Genomic DNA, 16,077 nt, shown 5'->3' on the forward strand with positions numbered 1-16,077 from the left:
TATGGTTTGTAAATGAAATTAGGAAGTAAGATCTCTATTTTTTTTTCCTTTTGTTTTGATTTCTAGGTTTGGATCCCTTTTGTGATGAATTTCGGTGATAAATTTTGGGTTTGATTATTGTTGTGTATGAATTTTCTTTTTTTTGGTGAAGTGTATGAATTTCTTTTAATTTACTGTGTTTTATTATGTTTTTGTTTTTGTTTTTTTAAATTGATGTTAATTAAAATAAAAGCCAAATGGACATTAATAAAATCAGAAAATTAATAAAATATCCTAGTCATAATGCCACACCATCACACTTAACAGAAGTTTAACGGTTTGGACTAAATTGACTAACGGAATGAACAATCGGGGAGTTTTTTTTACTTTTCGTTCATTCAAGGACTTGTTTGACAGCAAATGACACTTTCGAGGACTAAAATGACTGTTTACTCTTTAATTATCACATATTTATCATAAAAGTTTCTACTGAATGCTTTTTTCTACTAAAATAAAATGAGTAAATTGTCAAATATGCTCATGAAATTTTAAAATTTGTCAATTATTTCCTAAAATTTGGAAATAGATAAATATCCTCTAGAAATTATAAAAAGTCAATTAAATTATTTTCTGACACTATCGGTCAGAGTCCACGTCAGGGATAATTTGATTGATGTTTTATAATTTCATGGGTAATTTTGTGAGGGATATTTGACGAATTTTTAAATTTCGGGGGTATTTGGTAGTTTACTCAAAATAAAATACTACTATATTGTTAAGGATTTTTTTACACATATTTAATTATCACATACTAACCAAACAATTGTTAATAAATAATTTAGATGAAATTAATGCAGGCCCGACCCTTATGGGAGTGCAGGTGAGGGACGGCATCGGGCCTTAAAATTTTAGGGACCTCAACTCGAAATTTTGAGCTCCTATAATAATAGTTATATATTGTTAATGTTTATAAAATATCATATGTACTCAATAGATTAATTTTGAGGCCTTATTATAATAGTTATATATTATCAATAGTTGCACATTACAACCATTAGAAATAAAAAAGATATATAAGAAATGAATAGTTTTTTTTTCTTTCAAGATTTGTGTTTTTTACAGTGGCTGATAGAAAAATAAATCTACATAGATTTAATAAATATGGGTCGGCACATATTTTCAAATCAATTAAGCACCTTCTTACACGATTTTGTTTAATAATCTGACTCTTTCAGTTCGTTTTTTTAATACTAATAATTCTTTTTTTTACGATAAAACTATAATAATTCTAATAGCTAAGAATTCTCATTTTATTTATTTATTATCATAAGAAAATTGATCCACTTAATTGTCCTATGAAACGTTGCGCAAAGGAAATTGATGGTGCTTAATTGTCATATGAAAACTTTTCTATTTGATTGATGATAATTGATTCTACAATATGGATGTTTATTACCTTGAAGACATAATTTTAATCACAATTGGTTTATATGCCATAGTGGTTGAGAGATTTTATTTACATCGAGTGTTCCGGGTTCGATTCCCATGTTAGACACATTTCTATTTTAAACTGCATATGTAAATTATAGTTAACCTAATTGCATATTATAACCATAACCAGTGGCGGCTTGAACACATGTGCAAGATGTGCGATCGCATCGAGCCTTAAAATTTTGAGGGCCTCAACTCAAAATTTTGAGGTCCTATAATATTATTTATATGTTATTCATACCTATAAAATATCAGATGTATATTAATAGATTAATTTTTAGGCTCTGAAATAATAGTTATATATTGTTAATGTTCATAAAATATCATATGAGTATCAATAGATTGGTTATCTATACTTGTAAATATAGTTCTAGTCTATATTAATTTTTGCATAAAATTTAACCTTAGATTAGGAGGTTCTTTTTTGACGTTATATACAAAGATAATTATTTTGTATTTCTTGTCTCATTTGATTTAATTCAATTGGTTTAATATTGATAATTTATATGTTTACAAGAATAAGAATGACTTTTTTTTTTATATTATATGCAATTTAAATTGAAAATTCTTTTAAATCTTTTTTTAAATCTTTTTTTAAATTTTTTTATTAAAGGGTCACTTTTATATTTTGCACAGAGTCTCCTAAAACTCGGAGACACCCCTGAAGTTTTTTGGGTTGAATTGGTCCCTAGTTCTGCTGCTTTCTGGTATTTTTGTGTAGTTAGTATTGAATCTCACACAATCATGATGAATTGTGAACAACAATGAACAATCAAATACAGAGAAGTGAAAACGAGAGAGATGAAAGAGAGCATAGCTCAAAGCAATTCTGTTATTTCAATCATGAGAATAAAAAAGTTAGTTACAAATTGAATCCTTCTATCCTATATATACCATTAGTTTCTATAAGCAAAGGGATAAGTGGATTATCTACCAAAAGGATGCACACGTGTGTTTCTAATGAATATACACTTCTAGCTTATACATACACGTGTGGTACTCCCCCTCAAGTGGGAAGATAAATGTCTTGCATTCCCCACTTGGATACAATGGAATCATACAAAGGTCTTGATAAAGCTTTGGTGAGAGGATCAGCAAGTTGCTGAGATGATTTTACATGAACTAACTTCAAAAATTGAGATTGGACGTGTTGGCGGATGAAGTGACAATCAATGTCCACATGCTTAGAACGTTCATGGCTTAAAGGGTTGGAAGCTAACTGGATGGCAGATTGACTGTCACAAAAAACCATCACTGATTGCAGGTGGATTTCAAATGTCCTGAAGAGTTGTTTTATCCATAATAGTTCTGAGGTGAGTGAAGCTAAGGCGCGATATTCAGCCTCGACAGAAGAACGAGCTACAGTTGGTTGCTTTTTTGATTTCCAGGATATCAAAGCATCACCCAAAAAAACACAAAAACCAGTTGTTGATTTTCTGGTAACCTTGCAACTGCCTCAATCAGCATCTGCAAATGCAGTGAGTCTAAGGGATGATTGTGCAGGAAAAAATAAACCTTTGTCAGGGGTACCTTTAAGGTATTGTAGGACATGGTGCACAACTGTCAAATGAGGAGTGCGAGGTTGCTGCATGAACTGACTTAACCGATTGACTGCATATGTGATGTCAGGTCGCGAGATTGTCAAATACATGAGCCTTCCAATCAATCGGCAATATCCAGAAATGTCATCTAAAGGTTCACCATCAGTATCATTGAAAGAGACACCAGAATCTAAGGGAACTAATGTAGGTTTGGCTGCAAGGTGACCTGTATCTTGGAGGAGTTGAAGAATATATTTTCTTTGACAAAGGTGGATGCCTTTCTTGGATTTAGCAATTTCTAGACCAAGAAAATAGTGCAGATCTCCTAGAACTTTTAACTTGAAATGTTTCTGTAATAATTCTTCAATTTGTTTCAATCTAAGAGAATCAGGACCTGCTAGTACTATGTCATCTACATACACCAATAAGATGACCAAAGATGGGCCAGTACCACTAAAGAATAGAGAGTGGTCTGCTGAAGACTGTTGAAAACCTATTGAAGTAAGAGTTGAGCTGAACTTTTGATACCACTGTCTGGATGCTTGCCTCAACCCATACAATGATTTGTTGAGTTTACATACCAAGTTCTCCCCCTTGATTGGATAACCCTTAGGGAGCTGCATATATACTTCTTCAGATAAGTCCCCATTAAGAAATGCATTATTGACATCTAACTGGATAAAATTCCATTGTTTCTGTGCAGCAATAGAGAGTAAAATTCTCACAGTGATAAGCTTGGCTACCGGAGAAAAAGTGTCTAGAAAGTCAACACCAGCTTGTTGAGTGAAACCTTGAGCAACTAAGCGTGCCTTATATCTATCTAGAGACCCATCAGCTCGATATTTAACCTTGTATATCCACCTACACCCAACTGCTTTCTTCCCTTTAGGCAATGGTTGAACAGACCAAGTGTTATTTGCTTCTAATGCAGCAATCTCTTCTGCCATGACAAATCTCCATTCAGGACTACAAACAGCTTGATGATAAAACGAAGGTTCATAAATGGTAGAAACTTGACAGATGAATTGTTTATATGAGGGTTGAAGTTTTTCATAAGACAAGTGATGTTGAATAGGGTATTTTACATGACAGTGAAAGTCTTGAAGATAAGAAGGAGGTTTGTGTACTCTGGAGGATCTCCTAAGGTGACCACTTTGTTCAACAGGTAAAGAGAATGAGTCAACAATAGGCTCAGAATGTGAAGTACCAACAGGTTCAGGGGTGTCAGGATGTGTGTCATTATTAACTAAAGGATTTTGGGTAGTAGTGTAGATAGGATCAGCAACAGACTTTGGCAACACTGTGTCAGAGAATAAATTGGGTACAAGGGTGGGGTCTGTGATTGAGTGAAAAGGGAAAATAGTTTCTTGAAAACTCACATCTCTAGTAATTAAAATTTTCTGAGTTTCCAAAACTAGTAATTTATAACCTTTCACACCTGCTGGATATCCAAGTATACCTTGTATTATCATCCACTATAGTCAAAAAATAGTGATAACCATCATAGGTAGATTTTTTAAAAGGACCCCACACATCACAATGAATTAGGTCAAAAGGCAAAGCACTATGAATGTTATTGGAAATAAAAGGTAAACGATGAAATTTAGCTAAAGGACAAACTTGACAAGGTTCATTACATGAAAAATTCAAAGAAAACAAATCAGGAACTTTATTATGAATAGTTTTCAATACTTGGTCGGATAAATGGCCTAGCCTAGCATGCCAAGTAGAAACAGATATGCTACTAACAGAACTACAATTTGGTACAATAGTACTCTTATTGGAAAGCAAACAAGGTGCAGCAGATGAAGAGTCAAGTTCGACTTTGAGGAAGTAAAGGCCATGAGCATGTTCACCCTTGCCAATCACCTCCCCCTTCTGATTGTCCTGAATCATAAATCCAGAATTAGTGAACATAATAGACAAAGAGGGATGTTGTAACAACTGACCAATAGATAAAAGATTGATTCTAAAATTGGGAATGTACAAAACATTGTGCAAAACCAAATTAGAGTTTAGACAAACTGTGCCTATTGCAGAAACTGGTACTTTAGTGTTATTAGGTAAGGTCACGAATTTATTGGAAAGAGATTTATATGAGCTAAACATATGTATGGAATGAACAATATGGGATGTGGCTCCTGAGTCAACTATCCAAGTGTTGGTTAAAGGATATTCATTGTGATGTGATGAAGTAAAAATCATACCAACATAATCACCTGAGGTAGATGCAGATCCAATATTGGACTGACGAGCCATTTGACCTTGAATGTAAGCAATAAGCTGCTGATACTGCTTGTTGTTCAGTGGAGTGTCATCATCATCCGTGTTAACAGCATTAACGGATTGTTGAGTAGCAATGGATTTTCCCTTCTTGTAACCCGGTGGATAACCATGAAGTTTAAAGCATTTGTCTTTAACATGACCAATAACACCACAATGAGAACAGAGAGGCCTATCCTTCTTCCCATGCTTGGGCTTGGAACCATTGGAATCACTTATAGCATAAGCTAGGGTTTCAGAATTATCACTAGTGACAGCATTGATCACTCTTTGTTTTTCTTCTTGAATCACAAGAGAGAAAACACGACTAACCGTAGGTAGAGGATCCATGAGAAGAATCTGGCTACGAATTGGGTTAAAACTCTCATTCAAACCTAGCAAGAAGGTTAAGACATACTCACAATTGATGTGATCGATCAAGGGAGCAACACCGCCGCACACACACTGGTGAATTGGACGAAATTCAGCTAATTCCTCCCAAAGCCCCTTGATCTTGGAGTAGTACGCACCAACAGAGAGATTACCTTGAGTACATGTGACGAAATCTTTGCGTAGCTGAAACAAACGAGGACCGTTGTGTTGAAGAAAACGCTCTTGTAGATCGTTCCAAATCGCCGCCGCGGTGGACGCGTAGATGATGCTGGAGGTGAGTTCTTTGGAAACCGAATTCAGAAGCCAAGACACAACGACGTTATCGTTCCGACGCCAGATCTGATATTGAGGATCATCATTAGGAGGTTGCGGAATCGATCCATCGACAAATCCGAATTTGTTCTTCGCACGAAGAGCAATAGTCATCGCACGACGCCACGACAGATAATTTTCTTCCGTCAAGAGATGTGAAACCAGAACAAGACCGGGATGATCGGAATGATGAATGATGAATGAAGAACGGATTCTGCTGCTGATCTTCCATGGTGATGATGAGAAAAGAGATTCTTGAATCAAGATTGAAAGAGAAAAAGCGGAAACAAAAATCAAAACTTGCTAAATGAAGATGAAAAGCAAGATTTGAAGAAAAAATCTACGGATACCATATTGAATCTCACACAATCATGATGAATTGTGAACAACAATGAACAATCAAATACAGACAGAGAAGTGAAAACTAGAGAGATGAAAGAGAGCATAGCTCAAAGAAATTCTGTTATTTCAATCATGAGAATCAAAAAGTTAGTTACAAACTGAATCCTTCTATCCTATATATACCATTAGTTTCTATAAGGAAAGGGATAAGTGGATTATCTACCAAAAGGATGCACACGTGTGTTTCTAATGAATATACACTTCTAGCTTATACATACACGTGTGATAGTTAGATGGGTGTGTATTGTTAGGTGGAGCATTTTGTCTGTTGGTGGAGGGTTGGTGTGGTACAGGTTCTTGGATAGTATGATGCATTATGGTAGGAATGGTGATAATTGGGTGGTTTGATGTGGTGGTATTGCTGTTACTGTGGTTTTGGTATTTTGTGATCTGGTGTATTTGAGGAATTGTGATAATTGGGTGGTTTGTTGTGGCGGAATTGCTATTACTGTGAGTTTGATTATTTGTGATGGTTTGTTTTTGATTCATGGTGTTTGCAGGTATATTATGGTTCTGGTTCATGGTTTATGCGAGACAAAGAGAAGAAAGAAAAAGGATGCTGAGAAAGCACCTGGTAGAGACAGAGGGAGCAGAAGATTGCACTTCCACAAGGGAGATAACTGCTAAGGATTGAGACCAACAGTAGAGGGAAGAGGCCAGAGAGAAGCTTCAAAGGAGGAGGATTCAAGAGAAAGACTAGGCAAAACGATGAAGATTCATGAGAATCTTGGAACTATCTTGGAGCTTTCTTTATGGATAATAATACTTGTTGATACTAATACAAAACTCTAAATTATGAATAATTCCTCGACTTTCGGTTTTGTTTCGTTGACTCACTCATTTACTCTCTCTTTATAAGTGTAATATAATTGACAAGATAAGGTTATAATTGGAACCAAAAAAAGTGTTAATATAACAAAGAAAAATGTGACCTTGGATGTGTCTTACAGCTGAAAACAAAATGAAACCTGCAGTGTTTATAAGTGAATATTGTAATTAATCTTCATGTGTATGCTCAAGTGGTGGTTGGAGCAGTGGCATTCCAGAATAGGAGACCTTCTATCCCTCCAAACATCTCCATATTGGCCTCCCTTATGGAATCTTGTTGGGCTGAGTAAGTATTCACTTATGCTTATTATTTTCGGGCAACTTTCAATCTGCTCACACATGGTCCCTTTGGGTCTACTTTTTATGGAAAAATCTAATATTTTGTATAAATCTAGAAATTCTGGATGAAGCTTACTTGTTAAGATGATAAATCTAATATTTTTGGTGTTGCACTTCTTGTATTGCTATTGGTTAGTTGATTAGATGGATACCATTTTTGAATTATCGAATATGATATTAGAGTACCTTTTTAGCTTTTGGAAAGATTATCATTGGTTGTTTTTAATTTGTTTTGTTAACTGCATTATTACCATATACATTTTGTAGCAGTGATTTCTTTCTGATGCTTGTTAATTTTGTTGACAGTGACCCTGCCGATCGCCCATTTTTTGCTAGCATAGTTGAGAAGCTAAAGAAGCTGCTAAAGTCACCAGCAGATGCGATAAAAATGGGTGGAACATAACGAGAAGCTGCCCGTGATTGGGTGGAGTGGAACATTACGAATTTACGAGAATACCGCCCATGATCGGAGTTTCTGTGCTTCAATTCGCTGGCTGTGTATGGAAATGTTAATTAACAAGTAACCTGCAGGGCCGGCCCAACACTATACGAGGCCTAAAGCAAATTTTAAATTGAGGCCTTTTATATATTAATAAAAAAATATTATTATAATATTTATTTAAATTTTATTTTTCGAGCTTTTTGAGATGCAAAATCATTTATTAAACTATTATAATCAATTTGAGTTAACATTTCTTTTTCAATGGATAATAACGCCAATCCATTTAATCTTTGTTGAGACATTGTTGATCTTAGATAAGATTTTATTAATTTTAATTTTGAAAAACTTCTTTCTGCTGAAGCAACAGTTACAGGAATCGTTAACATTATTCTATAAGCGACAAATGCATTTTGAAAGGAGTTCAGTCTTATTATATAGTTAAGTATATCAATTGGTGTATCATTTACACTATTAACTTGTCCAGTCACCGAACAATCACCGATATTTTCATTTTTACTTTTTTTAACAAATTTTAATAAAGCCCCCTTTTGTGATTCAATCAAAGCTTCAACTTTTCTCTTTTTTAGGAGTTTTGAATAGCCCGATTCATATTTTCGAGTTGACATTTATAGATTTTAAAATAAGTAAACAATTAACAACTCAATCAAAGATTAAACAAACAGGCTAAAGCAAATAACTTGTTTACCTACAACTACAATAGACTAAACAAATATATTAAAGAAAATAAAAGAGATTAAAAGAAAGAAGGAACCTGTTTGTAGAAATTTTTGTTGCCGACAGAATCACAGAAAACACAGAAACAACAATAAATTTGCAGAAATTGAAGAAGTGCAGAACCAGAATTGCAGAATTGAAGCCTTGAAGTATCACAACAGAATTAGAATTGCAGAATTGAAGTATCACAACAGAACTATAATTGCAGAATTGCAGAAATTGAAAAGCCTTTAAGAACTGAGTTCGTATAAATTTGCAGAATTGTTGGAAGAGAGTTGAAGAACCTTGGTGAAAGTTGGAAGACATCTCCTTCTTTTAAAGTGAAAGTTTGATGGGAAAATTAAATGATATGAGATTTTTTTGGAGAAATTGATGCAATAGAGACGTTAGTGAGTAATTGTGGAAGAAGAAGAGTTTCTAGAGCCAAGAAAAGCGGCCAAAATTTGAAACGATGGAAGTCACGCGTGCGTTAGGTTTCTCTCCTTCCTTTTCACACGCGTGCAACTTATTACTCCTATTTTGGAGGCTTTTTTTTTTTTGAGGCCTTGTTAAAATAAAAAATATATATGGGGCCTAAAGCCCTAGCATTGGCAGCTTGGCCCAATGGCCGACCCTGGTAACCTGACCCTTGTTTGTTGGTCATAAACTCGTATTGATAGAACCCTTTTGTTGTTTGCAATTGGATATAAGTTGTTCTTACTAACATATTTCACAAGGGCAATTGAAGCCATGAAGTCTAGTGACTCAAAAAGAAGGAGCGGATATGAGATTCATGTAAGTGGTCCTTGGAGCTCAAGCTTTTTTATCTTATAGCTTCAGAACTATAAAATATTCAAGCACTTATGTCTTTTGACTTGCCTCTGAGATATAATTAAGGAAAATGTTTTCCAACACAATTTTCAAACAAAAATGGCAAATTCTTATCTACCCATTTCCTTAAAAATGGGCAACTCAGCCCATTTGAGTTGGCACAATCTAAACCATTCATCTCTCTTCTATTATTTATGGAATAAAAAATATAAAATTTACAAGGCTAGTAAGCTAAAATAATGTAATTGCAAAAATACCCTCTAATTTTAACACTGATTTCGTTTCATCTCCTTGAGGTTTGCAAGCTTGAGGTTTGCAAAGGAACCTTTTATTTTTTTCATCTCTAAATTCTTCTTCTTTTCTTAATGAGAGATAATTTTCGTTTTAGTTTTTTTTCAAAATTTCTAAACCTCATATGTAATAAATTAAAGTGAAGTATAATAAGGCTTTTGTAGATCATGATTTTACGAATCTAATGTCACAAATCTTGAGTTTTTTCAACAATCATAGATGAAATAATCAAAGAAAAACCTTTTCTTTTTATGGGTTTCACAACTTCATTAAAGTTTGTTTTAAATCTATGTTTTGATGTTTAAAACTTGATAATTTTGTGTTAAGATCGTTAGAGATTTGTATTCTGGTCGAAACCCACAAAAAATCGGTCGAAATGGGCATGAAAAACCGCATAAAATGATGCTGGAGCACGACCCGCGGTTTGACCCGGTTTCTGGTAGTGGGTCGACCCGCCAGAGGTTGAAGGTGACACTGTTCACGTGCGTGTAAAGCCCTCTCGCAGGTTAGAGAGAGTGCGGGAGAGTGTGAGGGCTACGAGCGTCCGTTTTGTACGCCGTTTTTTGCGTTGCACTTTATTTATTGAGCTTTATTTTACTGATATTGTTTTGAATTTTTTTACTGCATTACATTATTTTTATAAAATATAATAACTATATTAATTAATTAAAAACAAATTAAATATTATTATTTTAAAAAAATATGTTAGAAATATAATATGATATATTATGAATTTTATGTTGATGTTTACTTCCCTTAATTGATATTATATAATTATGTTCGATTAATTTTTAAGTCATAATTTGTCACGTTCTGTGTCGATCTCTAATTATAACAACCTTCAAATTATTGGCAAAATCGTACAGTTAAATGGAACTGAGTGGTGTCAGGTGAATTTAATTCAGTTGATAGGGACATCGCATTTTATATGCAGGGTTGGGGTTCGAATCCCTGACACCTCACTTATCTATTTTAAGGGTTAAATTTATTCTTTATTAAATACACAGTTCTGTTTGTACTCTTGTTGAATAAAATCAAATAATTCATTCTAATTCTAGTGCATTAACTAAAGATGTCGGGCTTAATATTATGGTCAAAATTGTTTTACTTTTTACATGGGCTTAATGTTATGTTAGTTCTTCACACCGTAAGAAATTACTCACTTTTGATAGATAGATAGATCCTCTTGAAATTTTAATTGAACTTTTTGCAAAAATAATTAAGAAGTGAGACCTAAGATCTTAGTCTCAGTTGGTTTTAATGGTTTGGCTGTTGCTTTCGCTCTGGTCTTCAAGGTCAGAGATTGCTTCTTGCTAATATTGTTGTATTTCCTGGTTTGTGTTGGTTCATCTTAAGAGATCGGTTTGATTTGCATCATACGGTTATTGTCGTGTTTGGTAGGTGTTCTTTGAATCTCCGACTCTCTGAGTTTTCAAATCTGCTGAGCTCTGCACATTCCGAGCTTATCTACAATATGTTGGTGCCGCTTAATATCCATTTCAATCCTCGCGATTGATCGAACTGCTTGTTATATATAAGAGCTTTTTTACAAATGCGCAAGAATTAAGAAAAGTAGTCTTTGCATTAAATTTGTCAATAATATAATTATTCTTTCCAAAATTACCCTTCTATAATTAATGCACTCTGAACATTGAAAATGTTCTTATAAAACGGGTGTGAGATGTGGTGATTAATCATACTCTTCGTGAAGGGAATGCGTGTGAGTTGTTTATGTCCATTCTCCGCTGATGTCCGGGGAGTAGTGTTTACTATGGAGTAATCTCTCCTGTCTTTTGTTTTTTCTTTTCTCTCATGTAACAAAAAAAAATGGGACAACAAAATTTTGCAAAAAAACCTTATATATTGGGACTGAGAGAATAGTTCTTTTCATTTAAATACTCATATAAATGTAAATATATTTCAAAAATATCCTTATTGAATTACTCTTAATTTCACTAACTTATTTACTTATAATATTATCTCTCATAATAAATAAGGACACAAATGAAATTAAACATCTAAAACATTTGAAATTTGATCAATTTTTTTTATATAAAAATAATAATAATAATAATTTATGGGTCTTGTTAACATGTGCCCTAAGGGCACATGATAAGATATACCAAAATAGAAATTCAACATTTAATGATACAAGAAATTTAATGCTTCAAAAGTCAAAATACACAAATTAGCATTTAATAATTTCTATTTTTACTTCCTTAACATGTGTCTTAAGGGCACAAGTTAACATTCTCCGTAATTTATTTCTTAAAAAAAAACTGGAAAAAGTACATTTCTAAATTCAAATTAAGTAATTACTTATGCAACTTTGAAGTCTGCCTATTGGTTTCCTATCCAATTTCCAGTAAATTCATAGGTGTAGCATGTAGGTACTTGCCCCGACCTCTATGCGGGTCTCAATGCAATTTAACATTATTGCTTACTAGTGAAAGGCATGTACCAAGGTAATATAGTACTACTACACAATACTAGTGAAACTGAAAACCATGTACTGTACCAGGGTAATACTTCCATCAGGCATTCTCATGGGCGGGCCCGGCAATAAATTATTAGTGTGGCTAAGAAATTTAGACATTACGGAAAATTCAGTTAAACAACAATAATATATTTTGAAAATTTCTATTCAAAAAAGAAATCAACAAACTATATCTAAAAAAGCAGAAAACTTATATTCGAAAAAAAGGACTATAACTTATCGAATATATGTTAAATCATGCATATCGCTATTGTTTGATGCTTCACAATCACAAGATTTATCTTTGACCAAAATATATAGAACTCAAAGTCAAACTTGAATATTATAAAATTAAACTATATCTACGACTTAAAATAATACTCTACATATAACAAAAGAGTTAAAATTATCAATAATAGACTATGAATTAATATTTGCACTAAAAGTAAAACTAATATGTGTATCGAGAGACTTACAATGATTGATAATAAACTATAAACTAATATTTACACTAATATTTGTACAAATATGTATATAGAATGTCTAAAAATTATTTATAAAATATATTATTTTTTAAAAAAAAAATATTTGGGTTGGGCTGGTGTGGCTATAGTCACACCAAGCCTTACACAAGTCCGCCCCCGATCCTTATATAAGAGAAACTTTATTTTTTAGATTCATTAATAATTTAATGTATTTAGCTTATAATATGAATCGGATACATTAGATTCTCAATGAATCTAAAAAATAAAATCTCTCTTATATTAAGGATTAGAGTACTACTACTACTCAACAAAGTTAAATTAAATATTTGTTAATTTGTATATTTTTATTTCTTATTTTGTTCTCTTTCAATTTTGCATTTAAAACTTAAATCATAAAAATAATAAATTAATCTATGAACTTGAAGACCAAAGCAAAAGTAACAACTCGAACCAATAAAAACGAATCTTGCAAAAATGAGGGTATAATAGGAAGATCATATGAAAATTACACTCCTCTCTCTTGAAAGATACTTGAATTTCATTTTCTTCCCCCTAAAATGAAAACCTACATTTTTTTCCTTCAATAAAACTATATTTTAATATAATACTCCATCCGTTCCTTTTTATTTGTCGCTTTAGAAAAAGAAAAAAAATAATAAATTAAGAAAATGTTTTTTTGCACCTTATCTTCCTATTATACCCTTATTATAATTCACCAATAATTTTTTTTTTCACACACTTTTTCTTTCCAATAAATATAATATATTATGTACAAAAAAAAATTAATATGTTATGTACCCAAAAAAAAAAATTAAAAAAACTTTAGTTTTCCAAATATATATTAAATTTTTTATGGTTTCAACAACTACTCCTAACTATTTGAAATTTACATGAGGGTATAATAGACAAAATATAACCTTAAATTATCAAAACGACAAGTAATTTGAAACAAATTTTTTTTTTCTTCTAAAACAACAATTAAAAAACGAACGGAGGGAGTATAATTAAACTTCTAATTCAAATAGTATCGATAATAGCTATTGAACTCACAAACAATAGTTAAAAAAAAATAAGCTACCATAAAAAAACTGCCTTGGCAAAGGCTTGAACCCATAACACTTGGATAGAATTTGCAAATGCATAACCAATGGGCTAGCGAAGTTTACTGTGGATTTTATTAGTTTCAAAATATATAAATACGTTATACGCAACAACAGAAAAAAAAAACTTCATCTTCAACCTTCAGATCCGCCTCAGATATGAATCTCGAACGTTTCTGGCCAATTTTAACATAAAAAAACACAATTAATAACTCAGAAACATCATACAAATAATTTCTGATTTTAATTTCGATTAAAATTTTGTTAAATCAAATACTAAACTCAAAATTGGACAAAATATGAAGAAGCTAAAGAACTACTCAGATTTGTTGAAGAAAATATCCAGATTTAATACCTATACCATGTTACCCATTATGCAAAAGAAGAATTTGGGTAAGAAGAAAGAAATGCATTTAGAGAAGAAGAAGTCAAAAGAGATTTTTGAGAATACTATGTCAAGAGGAAGATGATGAAAGATAATGGATGAAATGATGAATGATCCGTAAAAAAAAATGAAAACTTGAAGGGAATTGGAACATGGGTGTATTTACAATTATTAAAAGTTGTGTTGGCATATTTGAAATTTAACTATATTTTAATAATATTATAAATGATATTTTAGTGGACCAATATATTTAAGACACTTAGGATGGGTACCTGACCCAATTTTATGGAATGGGTACTCAAGTTCTCACCAACAAATATACACTTTTTATTTTTTTTAATATTATTTGCATGCATCGATTTCCGTGCATGTGAGTGGTAAAAAGATGTGTCAATTTTGTGTCCCCAAATTTTGTGTTTAGATAACACTCCTCTATAATTAAACTGTACTCACGAACTTGTGTAAAAACAAACTATACTCACGAACTACTTTTTATTTTATGTTACTTAAAAGTGAAAACCAAATTTTAATTTCATGCTTCATAAAAAAAATTAGAAAAAACCTGTAAAAAAAATAAAAAAATAAGAAAAACAGAGCAGATAATAAATATATACTCTCTCTGACCATAGTTATAAGCAAAAGTCAACAATTTTTTTTGGCCTAAGATATAAGCACAAGTTACCAAGATCAATTTTATTTAATGTTAATTTTCCAAAATTACCCTCATTAATTGTTCTACTTTTTAAGATGATCGTAGAGTCCCAATCCAAAATTAATACATTATAAAGTCATTTTAGTAATTGTAATAGAACTTTTACTTAAAATCAAGACAAAAAAATAACTTTTTTTTATGGAAAATGTTAAATAGTGCCCGGAACAGGCAAACGTTAATATGCATAAGCCTTTTCTTATGTATGGTGCATAAGTTATTCACAGTCATCAGATGATTTTACACGTGTAATCTATAACAATATATAAAGGGGATAAGGGAGTTTGGGCTGAATTTTTTTTGGTCCATTTTGCCCTTAACTTCCTTTATGGTTTTTTAATTATTCCATAATTGCCCTTAACTTCCTCTTTTTTTTTTATGGTTTTTTCATCTATATCTATTCTATACTATATCTATAACAATATATAAAGGGGATAAGGGAGTTTGAGCTGGATTTTTTTTGGCCCATTTTGCCCTTAACTTCCTTTATGTTTTTTTAATTATTCCATAATTGCCCTTAACTTCCTCTCTTCTTTTTTTTTATGGTTTTTTCATCTATATCTATTCTATACTATAATATATAAAAAGAATACATGAGTTTTGGGGTAGAATTTTCATAATACCAACATTACCCTTGCTTTTTTTTAGTAGCAACAAAAATCTTTTATTAACAAACTCACCATAACATAAGGCGTATCTTTTTTTTTTGGTACATAAGTTAGACACAGGCAGGCGCGGAACGCGCCTGCCTGGCCCGCTAGTAATCATAACGGAAGAACTTTCCATTTTTGCTTGCTCAATTTCGGCCACATTTTATATGCGATTCGATCACCGATTTCGAAAACTAATACCGGAAACATTCATAAAATCGAACGACGATCAAAATCGTATAAAGAACGTCGAGTTTCGTTGATTGTTGAGGGAGAACGAATCGGGTCGACGAACCGGGTCGTCGCGACCCGTTTCTGCAGAAAATGGGTGAGGAAGATGATGAACAGTGACGCGCCTCCACGCCACTCTCACTGGCGGCGCGTGGGGGCACGTGCGGTGGCAAGGAGACTCCAATTTTTTTATTGTTTTTACAGAAAAATAATAAA

The sequence above is a fragment of the Trifolium pratense genome, linkage group LG4 (assembly GCF_020283565.1).
Source record: "Trifolium pratense cultivar HEN17-A07 linkage group LG4, ARS_RC_1.1, whole genome shotgun sequence".
NCBI lineage: Eukaryota > Viridiplantae > Streptophyta > Magnoliopsida > Fabales > Fabaceae > Trifolium > Trifolium pratense.